The sequence below is a fragment of the Lolium rigidum genome, chromosome 1 (genome assembly GCF_022539505.1).
Source record: "Lolium rigidum isolate FL_2022 chromosome 1, APGP_CSIRO_Lrig_0.1, whole genome shotgun sequence".
Lineage (NCBI taxonomy): Eukaryota > Viridiplantae > Streptophyta > Magnoliopsida > Poales > Poaceae > Lolium > Lolium rigidum.
Window position 1 is genome coordinate 292586719 of NC_061508.1, and position 22557 is coordinate 292609275.

At 43.6% G+C, this 22557-nt stretch overlaps 1 long non-coding RNA gene across 1 annotated transcript; it reads left to right on the forward strand.

Moving 5' to 3' along the window:
- The first annotated feature begins 9719 nt into the window (after positions 1 to 9719).
- Positions 9720 to 17401, forward strand: LOC124696054. The gene is made up of 2 exons (XR_007000628.1): positions 9720 to 9751; positions 17001 to 17401. It is a non-coding gene; the product is annotated as an uncharacterized LOC124696054 (long non-coding RNA).
- The last annotated feature ends 5156 nt before the right edge of the window (positions 17402 to 22557 follow it).

The following is a 22557-nucleotide window of genomic DNA, read 5'->3' on the forward strand; positions in this document are numbered from 1 at the left end:
ACCCTTCCGTCCATCACTCCCCACAATTTCCTTTTGATCCATATTTAATCTTGTTTTCAGACATTCTGCCGGCCACTCCTCTAGATGTGTCTCCATAAGAAAAATAATATCCGCATTTTGACGCTTCTGAATTTTCACAAGCATCGTGACAGCCGTAGTTTTCAGAAAACCACGGCCATTGTAACTTAAGAGTTTCATTGCTCCCGGACAACCTCCGATCCAGAGGTCGCCGATAAATTTTGGTTGTTTGTATCTTCTCATGTTCGTGTCCGTTTGGGAAGCTGAATCTTCTCTGGCGATGCCAAAGCAGCAATAGCAGCCCCTTTCCCCGGCTCCAATTGATTTATAATCCCTACCACCACGCTGGTTTTTCCGAGGTCACCCAATCCTTCACTATTACCCGATCCGACAGTACTCCTCTTCCTCGCATTAAACACATCGGCCATTTCTTCATCATCACGTTGGGCACCAGAGCCCCATGCAATATGGAGATTATCATATGTATCTTGGGTTGATCGCCCCTTCCTCTGCCTGATGGCATTCTTCCGCTTGTCTGATCCAGGCCACTGCCCCATCCTCTACCTCCTTGTGAATCCCGTCCTCTACTCCAACCTCTACCACGACCACGGCCACCATCTGCCAACATAAAATCACCCCACTCTAATTTAGATTCATCATGTTCACATGTCCCACATTCTTTGTACCAATGCCCTAGAATACCACATGCACCACAAAACAATGGTAGTTTCTCATATTTCAGCTGGTACCAATCCTTCTTCTTTTTGTCTTTTGTTATTGAAACAAATCTGGACAGCTTCTTTGTAACATCAATCTTTACCCTTACTCTAGCAAACTCACCGACGAAACCTACGGGGAGAGTAATCTGGACATCTTTTACTTCACCACTACACATACCTCGAATCACCGGTTCCTTAAGATATATAGTTATCCGGGAGTTGGAGCACTCGCACCCAGACGACAATCTTATTAAGAACAATGGTCCTAGGGTTTTGGAATCCATCATACTCTTCCATCAGCAAAGCAAAATTGTTAAAAAAGCGCCAAGGCCCCATATTCATCGCTTTATCCCAGTCTTCTAGGCAACCGAATTGGACAGAGAACAGATTCTCCTCGAGTTTTCTCTAGATTACCTCTTTTGCTGGATTCCATGAAGACCTCATGTCGGCGTATAGGGCGCTAGGGCTGAAGCCCCTCGTCGTGTGAACCTTCGCAACAGCAAGCCACTTCGTCTTCACATGTGGATCGGGCGCTTCGTCTTCCCACACAAAACCCTCTTCATCCTCTTCATGCAGATTCAATCTACCGAGGAGATCATCCACATCCTCTTTCCCTCCCGTTGTCGATCTACTCGATTCCGCCTTCTCTTCCATCGCGACCCCGAGGGGAGAGAGCCGCCGGCTTGGTGGAACTACGGCAAGAAGTCGTCGGAGGACAGAAACCCTAGCTTTTTACGCTAGGGGACAACCACGAGGAGGACCTTGATTGTTGACATGTTGTATCGTGGTCATTGCATATGAGCTACGGACAAAGCTTCGTTGGTCCGTGCTTTTCCCTGCACTGAGGCCATCTCCAACGGGGCGACGTATATCAAATGCCCAAAAGCGATCACACGCGTTCGTTTGCGTCACCCCGCGGACATATTTTGATCACGCATCTGTTTACGTCTGGGTATGCTCCCAGCAGGGCGACCCATTTTTTTGTTTTCCGAAATATTTAAAAAACATAATGTACTATAAACTATACAAATTACAGTTGGTAGAAGCCTAGACTACTTGCTGCCCGACGGTCTGGTCCCGTCGTTTCGTTCCTCCCTCGTCTACTTCTCCGCCGCCTGCCGTGCGGCCGCTAGAGCTCGGTGCCGCCGCGTCCTCTAGCAGGCACCGCCGCAGCGTCTCATTCGCGGCATCCTCGGTCTTCTTGAGCGTCTTGAAGGATTCTCCGCCGCCTTCAGGATCATCAGAAGAGCATGAGATGTCGGAGAAGTCATCCTCTGCGGCGGCCGCCACCCTGTGGAACATCTATGTGTCTCGGCGGAATATTCATTCAGTGGGAGGCGACGTTTTTGTCGACAGTGAGGCGTCTATGGTGACTTCGTCAATTTCAAGATCCAATCCGTCGGCTCAGGTTTTCGAAGGTGCTCATAGAGGTGGGTGTACGTGTGTGTGTTCATATAAGTGAGTGTATGCACGTGTATGTGAGCGTCTATGTTTTAACTGTGTTTCTCAAAAAAAAAATCCAGATCGAGCCAACAACAGAAAGGGTACTAAGATCAGGGAAGCAAAATTTAGTAGTAGTAGGAGCAGTGGAAAAGGGGTTTGCGGGCTCTCTGGGGCGACAATACAATTTCTCGGTGTTCTTCTATGTACACGGGCCGCTAACGTTCGGCTGTAGTTCCTGCCAGCCATGTGCAGCTGGGCTTAATGTAGTTGGCAAAGGCCCATAATCCAGGGGCATTATCAAAAAACCATACAGGCATACACTGCACTGCAAGAAACAATGCAAATGGTACGAAGAAAGAAAACAGCGCAGCATCGAACAAACAAGTCGATTTATATATAATATTATTATTGCATGATATGTTTTAAACAAAACAGAAACTACATATTACAGCAATGAGTAGAAATAAAGCGAATCGGATTTTTGAAAAAAATATGATAAAAGCAGCACGGCATTGTTTGATGCGACGCTGCTCCCTCCTCCTCTCCCCACCTCCATCATATAGCAGCAGCAGCAGCCTAGAACGAACGAACGAGCGCGCGCGAACGAGTCGACGCCGGCATTGAATCAGTGGAGGTAGTAGGCGAGGAAGGAGACGAGGAGCGCGACGGGGGCGGCCGCGGCGGTGGAGGCGCCGCTGGTGGCCGGGCCGGCAGCCGCGCCGGCGGCGGCGCCGGCGGCGGGCGCCTCGGAGGGCGCGTCGGTGGTGGCCAGCACCGCGGAGGCCGAGGCGGCGGCGACGACGAGCGCGACGAAGACCATCTTCTTCATCTCCATCGGGTACGTACGGCGGGCGAGCGACGGAGTTTATTCGTCTCCGATCGAGCAGACCGAGTTTATTTGGTGGGCTCGTGAGTAGCTTAGGCGTTGCCGATGCGTGGAGCTGGGGATTTATAGTATGGTGCAGTTGGGGACGAGTGGTTAGCAGAAGATTTGCTAGGATTAGTGCTTGCTTAATTTGGGGTGGAAATGCAGCGAATTGTGGCTGGGGATTGTGCGAGGTTAGCGCGCCGCTGGACACGGCTGGTGGTGCCTTAATTTGGTGCCTTTTGGAGAGAAGTTTGCGGCGGATTCGCTGGATCGGTTGGGACGTCAGTACGATGAACCAGCAAGAAGTGATTATCAGTGTCTGTCTGGAAATGCAGGAGACGGGACATGTTTTCTACCACCTCGCAGAGGCAAATTTTGGATTCGGATAGAATGTATTCTCGGATATGACCTTTTCGCTCATACCAAAAGGTCCAAATGCATCTATTATATATATATAAATATTAAATGTATTTTAAAATGTCAAAACACTCTGAAAAAAAAAACAAAGTTTACATCCGAACATTTTGTAGCGGGGAAAGACAGTTTTTATGGGCTATATAAAAAGCAGTTAAAAACTTTGTGTGTTGACATAGAATATACAGATGAACACCACGAATGTATTGTGTTTCACAAAAAAATCGAAAGTAAGAGCACTCTGCTTAGCTCTACATGAATACGGACATGTTGAATGGAAATATGCGCCTTTTATAAGGAGAAATGTGAGACTAGAAACAAACACGAGAGCGGAAATTGCAGGAGTCAGTAAATGAACAGATTCTGATAGAAAAGGATAAAACATGTCAGGACACACTAGCAAAACAACACATTGGTTCGCAACTGCAGAAGGTTTCACATAAAGTAACAGACATAATTTAACACCTTTTTTTTTGAGAAAAACATAATTTAACACTAAAAAAAAGTATCAAGTTGCATGTACTATATGGGCTGCCAAGAGCGGAATGTACAATCAAAGGCGGACCTAGGATTTTTGTGAAGCCTGGGCATACAACAAAGTTGGAGTCTAATTAAAAGAAAATATCAAGGGAAGATGCAATTTTAACCAAGGAATTCAAGACTGAAGCCTGGGCAAGTGCCCAGGCAACAGGGATGCTGGATCCGCCCCTGTGTACAATGCACTGCACGGGCAAGAATATGGGCTACCAAGAGCGAAATGTACAATGCACTACACGGGCAAGGTGAGCTGTCCAGGTAGGTGAGCTGAAAATCTAAAGCATTCCCTCCATTTCACTAGAGTTAAACCTTAGTAGCTTTTCTGGCAAATGCATACGCTTTAGTCTGTGCGTTCCCTCGTTTTGGTCGATACCTCTAATCCGTTTTAAAAATATATCTAAAAAAAATCTCACATTAGTGAAAAGAGGAAGTACGTTCTTCAGTGAAAACGGTACAACATGGTAGTGAATGTTCCACTGGCGATCCGTGGGTGACGTGGTGCCTATGGAAATAGGCAGTGGCCCATCACGGTCCATGCATCAGTCTAACCCGAATACCAGGCCGGAGCGCTAGTTTCCCAGGATGGGCCTGAACGAGACGGCTAGAGGCCCATGTAGGTTGTACACCTTCACTCACCTCTGAAGAAAAAACTTGAGCGTCCGTAGCGGCAGCGGGCCCACCTTTGAGACCGCCGCAGGCTGGCGCCGTCGCGTCGCAGTGGCCTGTGGGGTTCGCGTAGGTTTTACGGGCAGCGCGGGTGGCCCACCATCGCCGTCACCAAGACACGTCGGATTGGATACTCACTCTGCATCGCCGAGCTGCTACGCCACGTGATTGGTGATTCCCTGGAGCGATGATCAGCCGTCTTATCAAAGAATCGCGTGTCAGTCTGTGAGCAAAATTCAGCGTGTCAGGATTTAAGAAAGTTAGTGCAAAAATAACCCATCGCTGGAATAACCACAGTCCACAGGCTACGCGTATCGGCGTATGCCAGATCGAAATCCCGAAAGTGACCCGGCCACCTGGGGCAGTATTTGGACTTTGGAGGCGTTAACCCTCTTTTCCTTTCCACTGCGCTTCATCAATTATAATCTCTACTACTTAAAAAGACTAAAGTGGTTCCTTATTCTGCCCCAATACGTTTGGTCGTCCTTGGTCGTTCGTCGTCCCGCAAACCGTGCCTCGCGAAAAAACCGCTTCGTCAAAACCATCGCTTCTCTCAACCCACCCACAACCGCACATCGGCCGTCGTCCATCTCCCTGTCTCCCATCTGCACGCCACGCCCGACCCAACCGCCAACGTTGCCACACCGCCGCTCGAGCCCTATGACGCCGCCACACCGTCTACCATGAGTGGCCGGGTTGTTCCCGCTCGGCGACCTCGCCGCCCGAGGACCACTCCGTCGCCTCGACGCCGGCGCCCGCCGCCCGCCCGCAGCCTCTCCGATTGGATTCCTCCGCAGAATCACCCCCACACCCGAGGTGAGAACTCGCGGCCCTCCTCCGGCCCCCTGGTTTTCTTCGTCATCGTTAGCCTCGATTCGATTTGTTCGGAGCCGATCGCTTTGGTAGGTAGGAGGATCCGATCCGGATGTGCTCGCGCTCCTCGGGCGTCGATTTGGTTAGCTCGCCGCTCGTTTTTGTGGACGCGGCGTGAACTAGGGTTTGGGTTAATCTGTGCTCGACATTAGGGCTCGGTTCTCGATTAGGATTCCGTGGTGTTGTTGACTTGTTGTTTCGGTTCGGTCAAAAAATCGTGGCACTCGTGCGTATCGGTTGAATTAGACTACCTCTCCTTAGTGATGGAATGTTTGATTAGATTTGATGATCTCGTCGGATGGTAGTTCTGAGTATAATTCAGTGCTGTCCGTTTTGATTAGTAGCGTGTGGCCAGATTAGATGAAGGGGCGGCCCTTGCATGAATGTCTTGTGTCATTATTTCGTTTATTTTGTTGCCGCCTAATAAGCCGGTTGCGTCGGCACTCCCGGAGATTGCCCTCGTCACATGCTCATTATTTTGTTGGTGAGCTTAGCTGTAGAGCCAACCAAGTAAAGTAGATTGTTCTGGCCATGATACACCATGTGTACCGATTTCTTCAATATAAATCGAATGAAATGTAATGATGGGGATGCTTTTGGTTGAGCCATTTGTGTATGAACATAGATGGGAGGTGCGTGCATAGCTGCATAGAACCCCCCATCTGCTGCCATGAGTCATCTTCGGCAAGCGGAAGACCCAATTTTGTTTGCATCTCTCCTCCTCCTCCTCTTAATTAGATTGCAATATCTATACAAGAACAGTCCCGTTAGAGGATTTCTGGCAAGATATGTGTATTTATGTTTGGAATTTTGGTCGATTTGGTCTGAAATTTTGATGCGCGCTACTCGAATTGAGGATTCCAGCTCTGTGATTCTAGCACGGTTTTGTTTGTTTGTGTTTAGGTGATGCTGAAACAAAGATTGCCTTGCTCGTAGCAGATGGCGAGGACCCAGGGAGGAAGGAAACCATGTTGTTCCCGCATGGCGCCGGTAATTTGGGTGGCGTGCGGGATGCAGCTTCCCCGACGCTACTAGGTATTGTTGGAACAAGCTAGCTTTCCTAGGCAAACATCGATGGTCCAAGTACAATTTATGCCAATCAGTGGTTCATGTGACATTAGCTAAACTCTATTTTGATGTTACTTTTGGTACCACTCCGATTGCTCATGTTGTCAAGGCTATTTAGTATTTAATGTTCTGAATTTGTCTCTTCTCTCATTTGTCCTTACACCTACATAATTCAGTTTTCTTGTTCAGTGTTCGCCTCATTTGAAAACGTATGCTTGCAATATCTGGCCAATAGATGGTTCTCTATGCAATTTGATTTGATATGATATGATATATGATGCTGCAGTGCGCCTCATACGCTCGTCATCAAGAATATCCCCATTTGGTATAGGTTGGTTCAGATGTTGCCCAATATTCCTTTATAAATCTATGTTGTCTTGTGTCTTATTTTTTATGTATACCAACACCGGTATTTAGTTATCTAATTTGTGTCCTTATGGGTGCAGTAATTTGGTGTTGTTCAAACAAGAAAGTTTAAGACGCCCAAGACTGAAGGTGATGGTTTTTGCAGATCAAGTGGTGGCCACTTTGTGGAGGGATGTGGTTCAGTCCATGGAAGACGTGAGGATGTGAGTCTTGCTGTGACTACATGCACTGCATCAGTATGCTTCTGTAACTAAAGCTGCCGCTATATTTTTTAGTCTTTTCACTGGTCATTTTGGGCTTGTGTTTTTAGTGGGACACAAATGATGATTTCAATGGGGTGATGTATTGCAATTGATTCTCCTTTCCATAGAAAATTTTCCGAGGTAGATCGGGACAGAATTTTTCATGCCGTATTTCTCCTCGAGTCGGCATTTTGCGTGCTATTGGCAACTATTGCGGGCGTGCATCCTACCCAGTAGTTTTCATGTGGTATGGGAATACAAAATCTAGAAAGACATTATTTTTTTGGTACAATTGTTTCGTGAAGAAATATGTCCTTTATATACTCACCCAATTTTGGTCGGCGATGGTAAGCTTGTATTCCAGAAGCGGCAAAGCGAAGCTAATCATGTTGGTTCACTGACCTTGAATTTTGGTACTAATGTGAATTGATCACTCCCAATGCATCAGATCTCTTGTTTTACAGCCAGATTGTGCTGCATTTTTTCATTCCCTTTGAAGAACTCTCATTTATATCTTTACTTAATTGCTAGAAAAATACCATATTGATCTTCAACCACTTATTTCCCTTTTCCTAACATTTTTAAGTCTACAACTTTGTTCTGGCAGTTTGCTTGGTTAAAAATTGACAAGGTTTTGTCTCTGCATTTATATCTTTACTTATTTTTGCAGTTTTCACTCGGCATTTTTAGAAGTTACTTTTTATTTAGCTTATATGCATGAATTTATATGACCTCGCTTCATTTCATATTCTAGCTATAGTATAATCCATAGACTAAATATGAGAACGTGCTTTAGAATAGGTTAGTACTTTATTTGGAACGTATGGAGTACTTATTATTGAATGCTGATGCTGAATTCTAAATATGGTTGACCTATAGGATTATCTGATCCATATATCTTGCCTCGCACCTTTTGTTACGTATGAGAATGAGATGCAAATTATCCCTTAGAACTATTGTATTGTGTCATCTTTCTTCAGAATTATCTAAACATATGTATCCATTTGATTCTATAAGGTTTCCTCTAAATCATCGCTTATGCATTCATATCAAAGGAATTATGTATGATGAAGTTATTTTGCTTTGCAAGATCAACCACCTATTTATTCACAACTTGAAGTGTCAACTATACATATAGAGTTAGTGTTCGCTGCTGGTAGTTAAATTTCAAGTTGTTTCTTGATACAGCCTACAAATATAAAACATAACATCTTTCGAGTCATAGAGGCTACATTTGGCCTCATTACTTCTAATTATACTCATTGATACCAACTTGAACATGAGATAGAATTCCACGATTAGTATTCTGTGGCATTGTTCTTTTGTTAGGGCATATGCTGCATTGATCTCTGCTTGTACTTCTGTGCCACAAGATATTTCTGGGATCCAACTATACTTGATATTGGTACACATCCAACTGGTAATGGTTATCATTAGGACAGAAAAAAGCATAGCCCAGCTTCCCTTGATTTTTTTCAGCATAAGGTACTTCTTTATAGATGAAAGGACAAATCCACATCCCTAGGATAATTTTATAAATTAAACTTGAGTTAAAAGAATTACTTTGGACAGGAAAATATATCAAAAAACCAACTTTGTACTGAAGAATGTTCAATACACTGTCTACCCAAGCAATTATATGAATACTCATGTGTACATTTTTGTCAGCCCCATTTCTTTATTTTCCTAGGCATATGTTACGCATTTACTTGCATTATCCTACTACTGCGGTCTTAGGATCACATTTATATCTTGTAAGCTCTGTCTGAAGAGTATGAAATATCAAATATTCATGTGACAATTAATTAGATTAGAGAATTACACCATTTCATACAAAACAAAAAGGAGAAGGATATTGTCTCTATGTTTATGTATCCTAGGGATCTTATTTTTTTCACAAGTTCAATGTTGTAAATCCAGGGAGTGAATAATCAAGAAAAATGTCTCGTATGTACAATCCAATCAATGGTTATTTGTTCCTATAGTTTACTTGTTAAAAAGCATTGGACTACAAATATCCATTGTATAAAAGTCTTAAATTAGCATGGAAAGATGGCTAACAAATTTCACTCAAACTTTAGTTTAACCGTAAAGCCTGCATTGATACTCGCCAAAACTGTAAATGTCTCGCAGACTGTCCTTCCGAGTCATAATTGGGCTCTTGGCATTTCAATTTAACAATTTATGAGCTAATAAAGAGGATTAGTATCCTTTAGGATCTTCTTTGGAGGGTTGTCTCGTTTGTAGCTTGCTAGACATACAATATCTTTCCTATCGATTTGTACAAGATGTAGAATCATATAGCTATATTGAAAATGTGCTATGCCACTGACTTGGTATTTACAGGAGTATATGGACTGAAGTTGTCGTAAAACAACCCTTGCTCATCCTCCATCTTTGCCCTGGATTCGTCTATTTGATTTGTGACCTTGCCATCTTCTTCCTGCAGGCTCTCATGTAGTACCAAGGGGCAGCTGCACGACAAAGAGTTGGGAGCAGGGATGCGAGCTGGTGCATGAGAGGCGGAAGTTCAGACGGTGAGCCTTCTCCATCTCAGCATTTGGTTTCCCTTCTATTTTCTACTTTGTAGATAACTAGGACAAATGCCCGTGCGTTGCCACGGGATAGGAAATTTTAGTAGATAATAAACTGAAGCATGTGTCCTAATTTATGTGTGTTCAAATGATTGCTTAACTGTGTTAAACTTGCTTCCATTTTCCTATAATCCCTTTAGTATATGCCTCAAGTTTATATCATCATCGTACTTGGAAACATAATTTTAAAATGTAATATTTGTATACTTGGTCCGATCTGTATTAGTCAACTCTACTTTGTGTCAATCACATCAGAAAAAGTTCAGGCAATATGAAAAAGCCAGAAAATAAATTATATTGTTCCAAGTTTACACAAAGATGTAGTGATATGCATAGATCATTCATAGACATTTAGATTTAAAAAATTACAATAAATTATTATTCAGATACATGAAAAGACAACTCACACATATACCAAATCGTGGATCATTGGTTAATGACCATCCAAAGACACATAAAGATCAAGGTGATGGAATAGTTTCTTATCACAACACACACCACACACAAAAAATTAACCTATCAAAAACATGTAGACATCATTTCAGGTGCGGCGGTTCCCAAGTTAGGACCAAGTGGAAGACAAGCTGGACCGAATAATAGGGTGCATTGAGATAGAGCGAAGTCAAATTGTCCATAGGGTGATCTCCAACGGAACCACCAAATACGCCCAAGCAAACGGAGGCAAAGGGATATTTTTCTCGTGTCAAAGAGGGAGTAAGATCTACAATAGAAATTATGAAGTTACCAGTAAATGAACGGTATATAATAAATAATACATTGAATTCATTGGTGAATAATAAATGAACACAAGAACAACTTGGGGGATAAATAAATAATCAACCCATGTAATATTTGGAAACAAATAAGTATTTAAATTATTTTTAAATAATGTTTCTAATTGGTTCACGTAACCATTTTTACAGTTTTATTGCCCAAAGAGTGATAGTAAAACTCTTTGTTACGATATATTAAAGAAACAACATATTGCTTAATTATGTGATGGATTGAAACGTGTTTGAAAATATGATTTATAAATGAATAATGTGAGAGGGGAATAAATAATATTAATGATCGATCTATTACCTAACATTTGGTACAGATTGCCAAAGTTGCATTTCCAAATTATCTAACATGTGAACTGAATAGACAAAATGTACAAAATCGCACAACAAAGATGAAGTAAACTATCAACAAACTACCATGGCCCTTGAGTTAGTTCCTACAATATTTCATGGTTCTGGAATAATATACGAACATAACAATACTTTTTTGTTCATCAAAAAAGTGTCGGTGAATTAATTTTCTAGAACATCCATATCCAAAGAAGAACCGGTAAAGTACGTATGTTGAGCAAGCATTGTCTCCAATATAAGCCTCTTCCCCAAACAGGAATATGCCTCGAGTCCTCCTGAAGTTCTTCTTTAGAAAAGATACGAAGTCGTATATGCTCTGAATGAACCTGCACCCCACAAAATAATTTATTTTAGCACCAGCATGTGCACCTTATGAATCCAAAAGGGCAAACAATGATACCAACAATTATCTCAGATATGGTTAGTCTAGCACCTACAGGCATTTTAAAATTCAGCTCAAGACACATTTGATAACTAAACCATAAATCATTGGCTCATGGACAGAACCTGCCTAGCCAACGTATCGATAATTTGGCTCCTTTCATTTCCTTTCTCCAAAATATGCTACAAAAGAGCTACATTATAACGAGAGGATGTTGCACTTTTGCTGAAACCAATATCGGTGGTTTAAGTTGGATGGTAGACACTCGGAAGGTTGGGAGTGCGGACCATGTTTGTCAACTATTTCAGCTGCATTCATGACATTAGGAATATCTTGTTTGTTTGCAAATACAAGCAACACATCATCACGCAGCTCATCCTATATCACGAGAAAGTTACCCCGATAATTACGAATTGGGTAATATAGAATGGAAACAAAATCTAAATGTTCTATTATCTACAAAGTAGAAAATAGAAGGGAAACCAAATGCTGAGATGGAGAAGGCTCACCGTCCGAACTTCCGCCTCTCATGCACCAGCTCGCATCCCTCGCTCCCAACTCTTTGTCGTGCAGCTGCCCCTTGGTACTACATGAGAGCCTGCAGGAAGAAGATGGCAAGGTCACAAATCAAATAGATGAATCCAGGGCAAAGATGGAGGATGAGCAAGGGTTGTTTTACGACAACTTCAGTCCATATACTCCTCGTAAATACCAAGTCGGTGGCATAGCACATTTTCAATATAGCTATATGATTCTACATCTTGTACAAATCGATAGGAAAGATATTGTATGTCTAGCAAGCTACAAACAGACAACCCTCCAAAGAAGATCCTAAAGGATACTAATCCTCTTTATTAGCTCATAAATTGTTAAATTGAAATGCCAAGAGCCCAATTATGATCGGAAGGACGATCTGCAGACATTTACAGCTTTGGCGGTATCAATGCGGGCTTTCCGGTTAAACTAAAGTTTGAGTGAAATTTGTTAGCCATCTTTCCATGCTAATTTAAGACTTTTATACAATGGATATTTGTAGTCCAATGCTTTTTAACAGTAAACTATAGGAACAAATAACCATTGATTGGATTGTACATACAGACATTTTTTCTTGATTATTCACTCCCTGGATTTACAACATTGAACTTGTGAAAAAAATAAGATCCCTAGGATACATAAACATAGAGACAATATCCTTCTCCTTTTTGTTTTGTATGAAATGGTGTAATTCTCTAATCTAATTAATTGTCACATGAATATTTGATATTTCATACTCTTCAGACAGAGCTTACAAGATATAAATGTGATCCTAAGACCGCAGTAATAGGATAATGCAAGTAAATGCGTAACATATGCCTAGGAAAATAAAGAAATGGGGCTGACAAAAATGTACACATGAGTATTCATATAATTGCTTGGGTAGACAGTGTATTGAACATTCTTCAGTACAAAGTTGGTTTTTTGATATATTTTCCTGTCCAAAGTAATTCTTTTAACTCAAGTTTAATTTATAAAATTATCCTAGGGATGTGGATTTGTCCTTTCATCTATAAAGAAGTACCTTATGCTGAAAAAAATCAAGGGAAGTCTGGGCTATGCTTTTTCTCGTCCTAATGATAACCATTACCAGTTGGATGTGTACCAATATCAAGTATAGTTGGATCCCGGAAATATCTTGTGGCACGAAGTACAAGCGAGAGATCAATGCAGCATATGCCCTAACAAAAGAACAATGCCACAGAATACTAATCGTGGAATTCTATCTCATGTTCAAGTTGGTATCAATGAGTATAATTAGAAGTAATGAGGCCAAATGTAGCCTCTATGACTCGAAAGATGTTATGTTTTATATTTGTAGGTCTGTATCAAGAAACAACTTGAAATTTAACTACCAGCAGCGAACACTAACTCTATATGTATAGTTGACACTTCAAGTTGTGAATAAATAGGTGGTTGATCTTGCAAAGCAAAATAACTTCATCATACATAATTCCTTTGATATGAATGCATAAGCGATGATTTAGAGGAAACCTTATAGAATCAAATGGATACATATGTTTAGATAATTCTGAAGAAAGATGACACAATACAATAGTTCTAAGGGATAATTTGCATCTCATTCTCATACGTAACAAAAGGTGCAGGCAAGATATATGGATCAGATAATCCTATAGGTCAACCATATTTAGAATTCAGCATCAGCATTCAATAATAAGTACTCCATACGTTCCAAATAAAGTACTAACCTATTCTAAAGCACGTTCTCATATTTAGTCTATGGATTATACTATAGCTAGAATATGAAATGAAGCGAGGTCATATAAATTCATGCATATAAGCTAAATAAAAAGTAACTTCTAAAAATGCCAGAGTGAAAACTGCAAAAATAAGTAAAGATATAAATGCAGAGACAAAACCTTGTCAATTTTTAACCAAGCAAACTGCCAGAACAAAGTTGTAGACTTAAAAATGTTAGGAAAAGGGAAATAAGTGGTTGAAGATCAATATGGTATTTTTCTAGCAATTAAGTAAAGATATAAATGAGAGTTCTTCAAAGGGAATGAAAAAATGCAGCACAATCTGGCTGTAAAACAAGAGATCTGATGCATTGGGAGTGATCAATTCACATTAGTACCAAAATTCAAGGTCAGTGAACCAACATGATTAGCTTCGCTTTGCCGCTTCCTGGAATACAAGCTTACCATCGCCAGCCAAAATTGGGTGAGTATATAAAGGACATATTTCTTCACGAAACAATTGTACCAAAAAAATAATGTCTTTCTAGATTTTGTATTCCCATACCACATGAAAACTACTGGGTAGGATGCACGCCCGCAATAGTTGCCAATAGCACGCAAAATGCCGACTCGAGGAGAAATACGGCATGAAAAATTCTGTCCCGATCTACCTCGGAAAATTTTCTATGGAAAGGAGAATCAATTGCAATACATCACCCCATTGAAATCATCATTTGTGTCCCACTAAAAACACAAGCCCAAAATGACCGGTGAAAAGACTAAAAAATATAGCGGCAGCTTTAGTTACGTAAGCATACCGATGCAGGTGCATGTAGTCACAGACAAGACTCACATCCTCACGTCTTCCATGGACTGAACCACATCCCTCCACAAAGTGGCCACCACTTGATCTCGCAAAAACCATCACCTTCGGTCTTGGGCGTCTTAAACTTTCTTGTTTGAACAACACCAAATTACTGCACCCATAAGGACACAAATTAGATAACTAAATACCGGTGTTGGTATACATAAAAAATAAGACACAAGACAACATAGATTTATAAAGGAATATTGGGCAACATCTGAACCAACCTATACCAAATGGGGATATTCTTGATGACGAGCGTATGAGGCGCACCTGCAGCATCATATATCATATCATATCAAATCAAATTGCATAGAGAACCATCTATTGGCCAGATATTGCAAGCATACGTTTTCAAATGAGGCGAACACTGAACAAGAAAACTGAATTATGTAGGTGTAAGGACAAATGAGAGAAGAGACAAATTCAGAACATTAAATACTAAATAGCCTTGACAACATGAGCAATCGGAGTGGTACCAAAAGTAACATCAAAATAGAGTTTAGCTAATGTCACATGAACCACCGATTGGCATAAATTGTACTTGGACCATCGATGTTTGCCTAGGAAAGCTAGCTTGTTCCAACAATACCTAGTAGCGTCGGGGAAGCTGCATCCCGCACGCCACCCAAATTACCGGCGCCATGCGGGAACAACATGGTTTCCTTCCTCCCCGGGTCCTCGCCATCTCGCTACGAGCAAGGCAATCTTTGTTTCAGCATCACCTAAACACAAACAAACAAAACCGTGCTAGAATCACAGAGCTGGAATCCTCAATTCGAGTAGCGCGCATCAAAATTTCAGACCAAATCGACCAAAATTCCAAACATAAATACACATATCTTGCCAGAAATCCTCTAACGGGACTGTTCTTGTATAGATATTGCAATCTAATTAAGAGGAGGAGGAGGAGAGATGCAAACAAAATTGGGTCTTCCGCTTGCCGAAGATGACTCATGGCAGCAGATGGGGGGTTCTATGCAGCTATGCACGCACCTCCCATCTATGTTCATACACAAATGGCTCAACCAAAAGCATCCCCATCATTACATTTCATTCGATTTATATTGAAGAAATCAGTACACATGGTGTATCATGGCCGGAACAATCTACTTTACTCGGTTGGCTCTACGACTAAGCTCACCAACAAAATAATGAGCATGTGACGAGGGCAATCTCCGGGAGTGCCGACGCAACCGGCTTATTAGCCGGCAACAAAATAAACGAAATAATGACACAAGACATTCATGCAAGGGCCGCCCCTTCATCTAATCTGGCCACACGCTACTAATCAAAACGGACAGCACTGAATTATACTCGGAACTACCATCCGACGAGATCATCAAATCTAATCAAACATTCCATCACTAAGGAGAGGTAGTCTAATTCAACCGATACGCACAGTGCCACGATTTTTTGACCGAACTGAAACAACAAGTCAACAACACCACGGAATCCTAATCGAGAACCGAGCCCTAATGTCGAGCACAGATTAACCCAAACCCTAGTTCACGCCGCGTCCACAAAAACGAGCGGCGAGCTAACCAAATCGACGCCCAGGAGCGCGAGCACATCCAGATCGGATCCTCCTACCTACCAAAGCGATCGGCTCCGAACAAATCGAATCGAGGCTAACGATGACGAAGAAAACCAGGGGGCCGGAGGAGGGCCGCGAGTTCTCACCTCGGGTGTGGGGGTGATTCTGCGGAGGAATCCAATCGGAGAGGCTGCGGGCGGGCGGCGGGCGCCGGCGTCGAGGCGACGGAGTGGTCCTCAGGCGGCAGGTCGCCGAGCGGGAACAACCCAGCCACTCATGGTAGACGGTGTGGCGGCGTCATAGGGCTCGAGCGGCGGTGTGGCAACGTTGGCGGTTGGGTCGGGCGTGGCGTGCAGATGGGAGACAGGGAGATGGACGGCGGCCGATGTGCGGTTGTGGGTGGGTTGAGAGAAGCGATGGTTTTGACGAAGCGGTTTTTTCGCGAGGCACGGTTTGCGGGACGACGAACGACCAAGGACGACCAAACGTATTGGGGCAGAATAAGGAACCACTTTAGTCTTTTTAAGTAGTAGAGATAGAACATTTAGATTTTGTTTCCATTCTATATTACCCAATTCGTAATTATCAGGGTAACTTTCTGTGATATAGGATGAGCTGCGTGATGATGTGTTGCTTGTATTTGCAAACAAACAAGATATTCCTAATGTCATGAATGCAGCTGAAATAGTTGACAAACATGGTCTGCACTCCCAACCTTCCAGTGTCTACCATCCAACTTAAACCACTGATATTGGTTTCAGCAAAAGTGCAACATCCTCTGTTATAATGTAGCTCTTTTGTAGCATATTTTGGAGAAAGGAAATGAAAGGAGCCAAATTATCAGTACGTTGGCTAGGCAGGTTCTGTCCATGAGCCAATGATTTATGGTTTAGTTATCAAATGTGTCTTGAGCTGAATTTTAAAATGCCTGTAGGTGCTAGACTAACCATATCTGAGATAATTGTTGGTATCATTGTTTGCCCTTTTGGATTCATAAGGTGCACATGCTGGTGCTAAAATAAATTATTTTGTGGGGTGCAGGTTCATTCAGAGCATATACGACTTCTGTATCTTTTCTAAAGAAGAACTTCAGGAGGACCTGAGGCATATTCCTGTTTGGGGAAGAGGCTTATATTGGAGACAATGCTTGCTCAACATACGTACTTTACCGGTTCTTCTTTGGATATGGATGTTCTAGAAAATTAATTCACCGACACTTTTTTGATGAACAAAAAAGTATTGTTATGTTCGTATATTATTCCAGAACCATGAAATATTGTAGGAACTAACTCAAGGGCCATGGTAGTTTGTTGATAGTTTACTTCATCTTTGTTGTGCGATTTTGTACATTTTGTCTATTCAGTTCACATGTTAGATAATTTGGAAATGCAACTTTGGCAATCTGTACCAAATGTTAGGTAATAGATCGATCATTAATATTATTTATTCCCCTCTCACATTATTCATTTATAAATCATATTTTCAAACACGTTTCAATCCATCACATAATTAAGCAATATGTTGTTTCTTTAATATACTGTAACAAAGAGTTTTACTATCACTCTTTGGGCAATAAAACTGTAAAAATGGTTCTGTGAACCAATTAGAAACATTATTTAAAAATAATTTAAATACTTATTTGTTTCCAAATATTACATGGGTTGATTATTTATTTATCCCCCAAGTTGTTCTTGTGTTCATTTATTATTCACCAATGAATTCAATGTATTATTTATTATATACCGTTCATTTACTGGTAACTTCATAATTTCTATTGTAGATCTTACTCCCTCTTTGACACAGAAAAATATCCCTTTGCCTCCGTTTGCTTGGGCGTATTTGGTGGTTCCGTTGGAGATCACCCTATGGACAATTTGACTTCGCTCTATCTCAATGCACCCTATTATTCGGTCCAGCTTGTCTTCCACTCGGTCCTAACTTGGGAACCGCCGCACTCGAAATGATGTCTACATGTTTTTGATAGGTTAATTTTTTGTGTGTGGTGTGTGTTGTGATAAGAAACTATTCCATCACCTTGATCTTTATGTGTCTTTGGATGGTCATTAACCAATGATCCACGATTTGGTATATGTGTGAGTTGTCTTTTCATGTATCTGAATAATAATTTATTGTAATTTTTTAAATCTAAATGTCTATGAATGATCTATGCATATCACTACATCTTTGTGTAAACTTGGAACAATATAATTTATTTTCCGGCTTTTTCATATTGCCTGAACTTTTTCTCGATGTGATTGACACAAAGTAGAGTTGACTAATACAGATCGTACCAAGTATACAAATATTACATTTTAAAATTATGTTTCCAAGTACGATGATGATATAAACTTGAGGCATATACTAAAGGGATTATAGGAAAATGGAAGCAAGTTTAACACAGTTAAGCAATCATTTGAACACACATAAATTAGGACACATGCTTCAGTTTATTATCTACTAAAATTTCCTATCCCGTGGCAACGCACGGGCATTTGTCCTAGTACTATACTAACTCTGTTCATGGAAAAAAATATCCTAACTTTGTCCGTGTTGGCACATCTACCCACATAATTAATAAGAAAAGCTAGTAAAAGACCCTGATATACTTTTTCTACTCAATAGAAAGACTACCGATGATCGATCTATGAGTCAGTACGTACTTCCACTAAGAAATCGTACTTGTAACAATTCGCCAAAGCTAAGTTTGTCAAGTTTGACGGGCACGAAAGTGTGATTGAGAATTTAGAAGCCACAAGAGTGTGATTGAGAATTTAGAAGCCACAAAGTGTGGCAAAAGCTGGCGATAAGTGTGATTGAGAGTTCTCGTTTGTTACTTTAGTTTTTTTTTCATCGTCTTCTTCGATATGGTGAAGTGGTAGTGTCGTTGTCTAATCGACGGTACCTCGGAGGAGGGATCCTCACGAGGGGGAGAAGAAGTAGGGGCCATAGGGCGGAGTGCACACGGGACGGTGGTACGCGATTTACACAGCTTCGGAATACCTGCACGATGACAGGGCCTACTGCTGCTTGTCTGGAATTATCTGGGCGCTTTCGCGATGTTACAATGAGTTGTGATTGTGCCTTTAGGGCTCCCGGGATCCGGCTTATAAAGGCGCACGGATCTAGGATTTACATGGAGAGTCCTACCCGGATACAGGTTGCCTAACTACGATACAATGTCTTGCCGTGTACGTCAAGGATCCGCCCTTCCATCTATGTCGTACCGAATCCGGGTCCCTTAATGGGCCTTCGTGGATCCGGGTTCCTCCTCGAGGTCGGTCGGATCCGGCTCCCTGCTCCTGGGCCGGACTTCTTCCGTCAGGATCAACGAAGAAACTGGGCCGCCCGATGAGCCACATGCCTCATCACCATCTGTGGGTCACCCGGGCTTGCCGGATCTAGGCACTGTCGATGGTACACCCATGAAGTATACCCACAACAGTAGCCCCCAGAGTTCTCCGAGTTTCGCCTGCTGTTTCCGCCTTGCTAGTCCATTATGGTCTCCGGCAATGTTGGTAACGCGGAGAAACTTAAAGAACTCCAACTTCACATTTTCTTCTCTTCCCAACCTTTAGTCGGAAAATACTCCCATCCTGCGGGACTTCATCCATCGACGGTTCAAAATACGTCTCCGGGTTACTCCCCTGCTTTGCGAATGAGAGCTGTTGATCTTCACGCGACTACGCGGAATCTTAAAAGACTCAAACGGTTCCGCCAATTCTGGCGCCATTTTCGCGCGATTTGCGCGGTAACTTATCTCTAGCCATTTTTACCGTTTAGGGTTTTGGACACGTGTCACGCATCCAACGGTGCGACGCTTGCGTTCCGACCACGGGATGCGGAGCACGAATCTCGTCCCTCCGGCCTATAAATATCCGCCGTCGACCCCTAATCCTCATTCACCCCCCTTTCTACCTCTCTGCGAAGCGCCGCCCTCGAGCTTTCTCTCCGCCGTGCCGGAATCTGCCGAACCTCACCGGAGTTTCGCCGGAGCTGCTTCGCCACCGCACAGAGTTCGTCCTGTTCTTAACTTCAGCGAGCCACCGCGCAAAAACCTCGTCGCCGGCGACTCCGACCACCGCGGAATCCATCACAGTGAGTCCTCGCGCTTCGTCCTCGCGCCGTAGTTGGTAGGGATGAACTTTAGGATGACGACGTTGGATCCGACTAAACTTTGCATTTCCGCGATCTTTTTTATCTTCAGATGTCTTCCGCGACTCCGCCTCCAACCGCTGAGCCAATCTTGGCAACCCCAATCTCCTCCGCCCCTCCACCCTTCGTCCCAGTCCAGCTGGATCCTTCAAAGGATTCCGACAAGGATGCCGAAGGGACCTCTGCTAACCCGGAGAAAGCCTCTGGGAAGGATCAGGAGGAGCACAAGGCGGAAGAGATCGCCGCCAAAAAGTCGAAGGCTCGTCAGCGAGATTCTGAAGCCAAGGGGAAATGGTGGCCTTGTAACACCACTGAGATGGAGCTGAAGAACCTCGAGGCGGAAGGCTTCCTGCAACCCGGAAGCTGGAGGTCAGTTCCAAACGCCTTAGCTCCAGCCCCCCAAGACAACGAGATGGTGCTGACAAAAGCACTAGTGGAGCGGGGCTTCTCATTTCCGCCTTCGGACTTCTTCCTGGAGATCCTGAAGGTTTATGGGCTCCAGCCCCATAACATTTCTCCGAATAGCGTGCTTGCGATCAGCAATCACGTCACCCTCTGCGAGGGCCATCTCCGGGTAACTCCCGAGCTCTCCCTGTTCCAATATTACTTTACCGTCAAGAAGGAGAGGATCCGCCAGTCCACCGAGCTGGCGACGTGCGGATCCATCACTTTTATGATCCGCCCTGGCCGCGTCTACCCTCATACCGACCGCCACGAATCCGCGCGGTACTGGTCTGGGGGCTTCTTCTACTTGAAGGACGTCTCCGACCCGGCGAGCACAAGGAGATTGCCGCCGTTCAAGAACTACCCCGCCACCGAGCTTCCGGCATGGTCGCACTGCCCCCACCTCTCCGAGTCGCCCCAACTCACACGCGCCGTAAGGCGGATTTGCAAGCTCACGGAAGAGGGGCTGACAGGGAAGGACCTGACCCTGTCCTGGTTCACCAAGCGGATCCAGCCGCTCCAACACAGGGATCGCCTGATGTTCCAGTACACAGGGCGCGACGACCCGATGCGCGCAACAAAGGATAATCTCTCCGCCGATGCCATCGACAAGAGGATCCGGCTCCTCATCAAGATTCCGCGTGAACTTCACGTTCACGTGTGCAACAAAGACATTCACATGAATGGTTCCGGAACCGCGGTACGTCATCTTGACTTAGTCTACTGTTTCTTTTGCATTCAAACTTTTTGTCTAAGTGTTAGCTTTGTGCCTTAGCTCGAAGCCCTCGAGGAAGGCGAACTCGGAACTCTCGTCCGAGTCCCCACCACAGGCACCACGGATCCGGAGGCCGCATCGGAGGCGGAAGCTCACGATGCTTGATGACCCACAAGTATAGGGGATCGCAACAGTCTTCGAGGGAAGTAAAACCCAATTTATTGATTCGACACAAGGGGAGACAAAGAACACTTGGAAGCCTTAACAGCGGAGTTGTCAATTCAGCTGCACTGGAAACAGACTTGCTCGCAAGAGTTTATCGATAGTAACAGCTTTATAGCAAGTAGCAGTAGTGAAATAACAGCAGACAGAGTAACGAGACAGCGAGTAGTGATTATAGTAAACAGCAGGATTAAAATACTGTAGGCACGGGGACGGATGACGGGCGTTGCATGGATGAGAGAAACTCATGTAACAATCATAGCAGGGCATTTGCGAGATAATAATAAAACGGTGTCCAAGTACAAAGCAATCAATAGGCATGTGTTCCATATATAGTCGTGCGTGCTCGCAATGAGAAACTTGCACAACATCTTTTGTCCTACCAGCCGGTGGCAGCCGGGCCTCAAGGGAAACTACTCGGATATTAAGGTACTCCTTTTAATAGAGTACCGGAGCAAAGCATTAACACTCCGTGAACACATGTGATCCTCACATCGCTACCATCCCCTCCGGTTGTCCCAATTCTTGTCACTTCGGGGCCATTGGTTCCGGACAGCGACATGTGTATACAACTTATAGGTAAGACCATAAACAATGAATATCTTGATGAAATAATAACATGTTCAGATCTGAGATCATGGCACTCGGGCCCTAGTGACAAGCATTAAGCATAACAAGTTGCAACAATATCATCAAAGTACCAATTACGGACACTAGGCACTATGCCCTAACAATCTTATGCTATTACATGACCAATCTCATCCAATCCCTACCATCCCCTTCGGCCTACAGCGGGGGAATTACTCACACATGGATGGGGGAAACATGGTTGGTTGATGTAGAGGCGTTGGCGGTGATGGCGGCGATGATCTCCTCCGAGTTCCCCGTCCCGGCGGAGTGCCAGAACGGAGACTTCTGGCTCCCGCGACGGAGTTTCGCGATGTGGCGGCGTTCTGGAGGGTTTCTGGCGACTTCGACTTCTCCCCGTGCGTTTTTAGGTCGAGGCCGATAAGTAGTCCGAAGGAGGGCGTCGGAGGCCGGCCGAGGGGGCCACACCACAGGGCC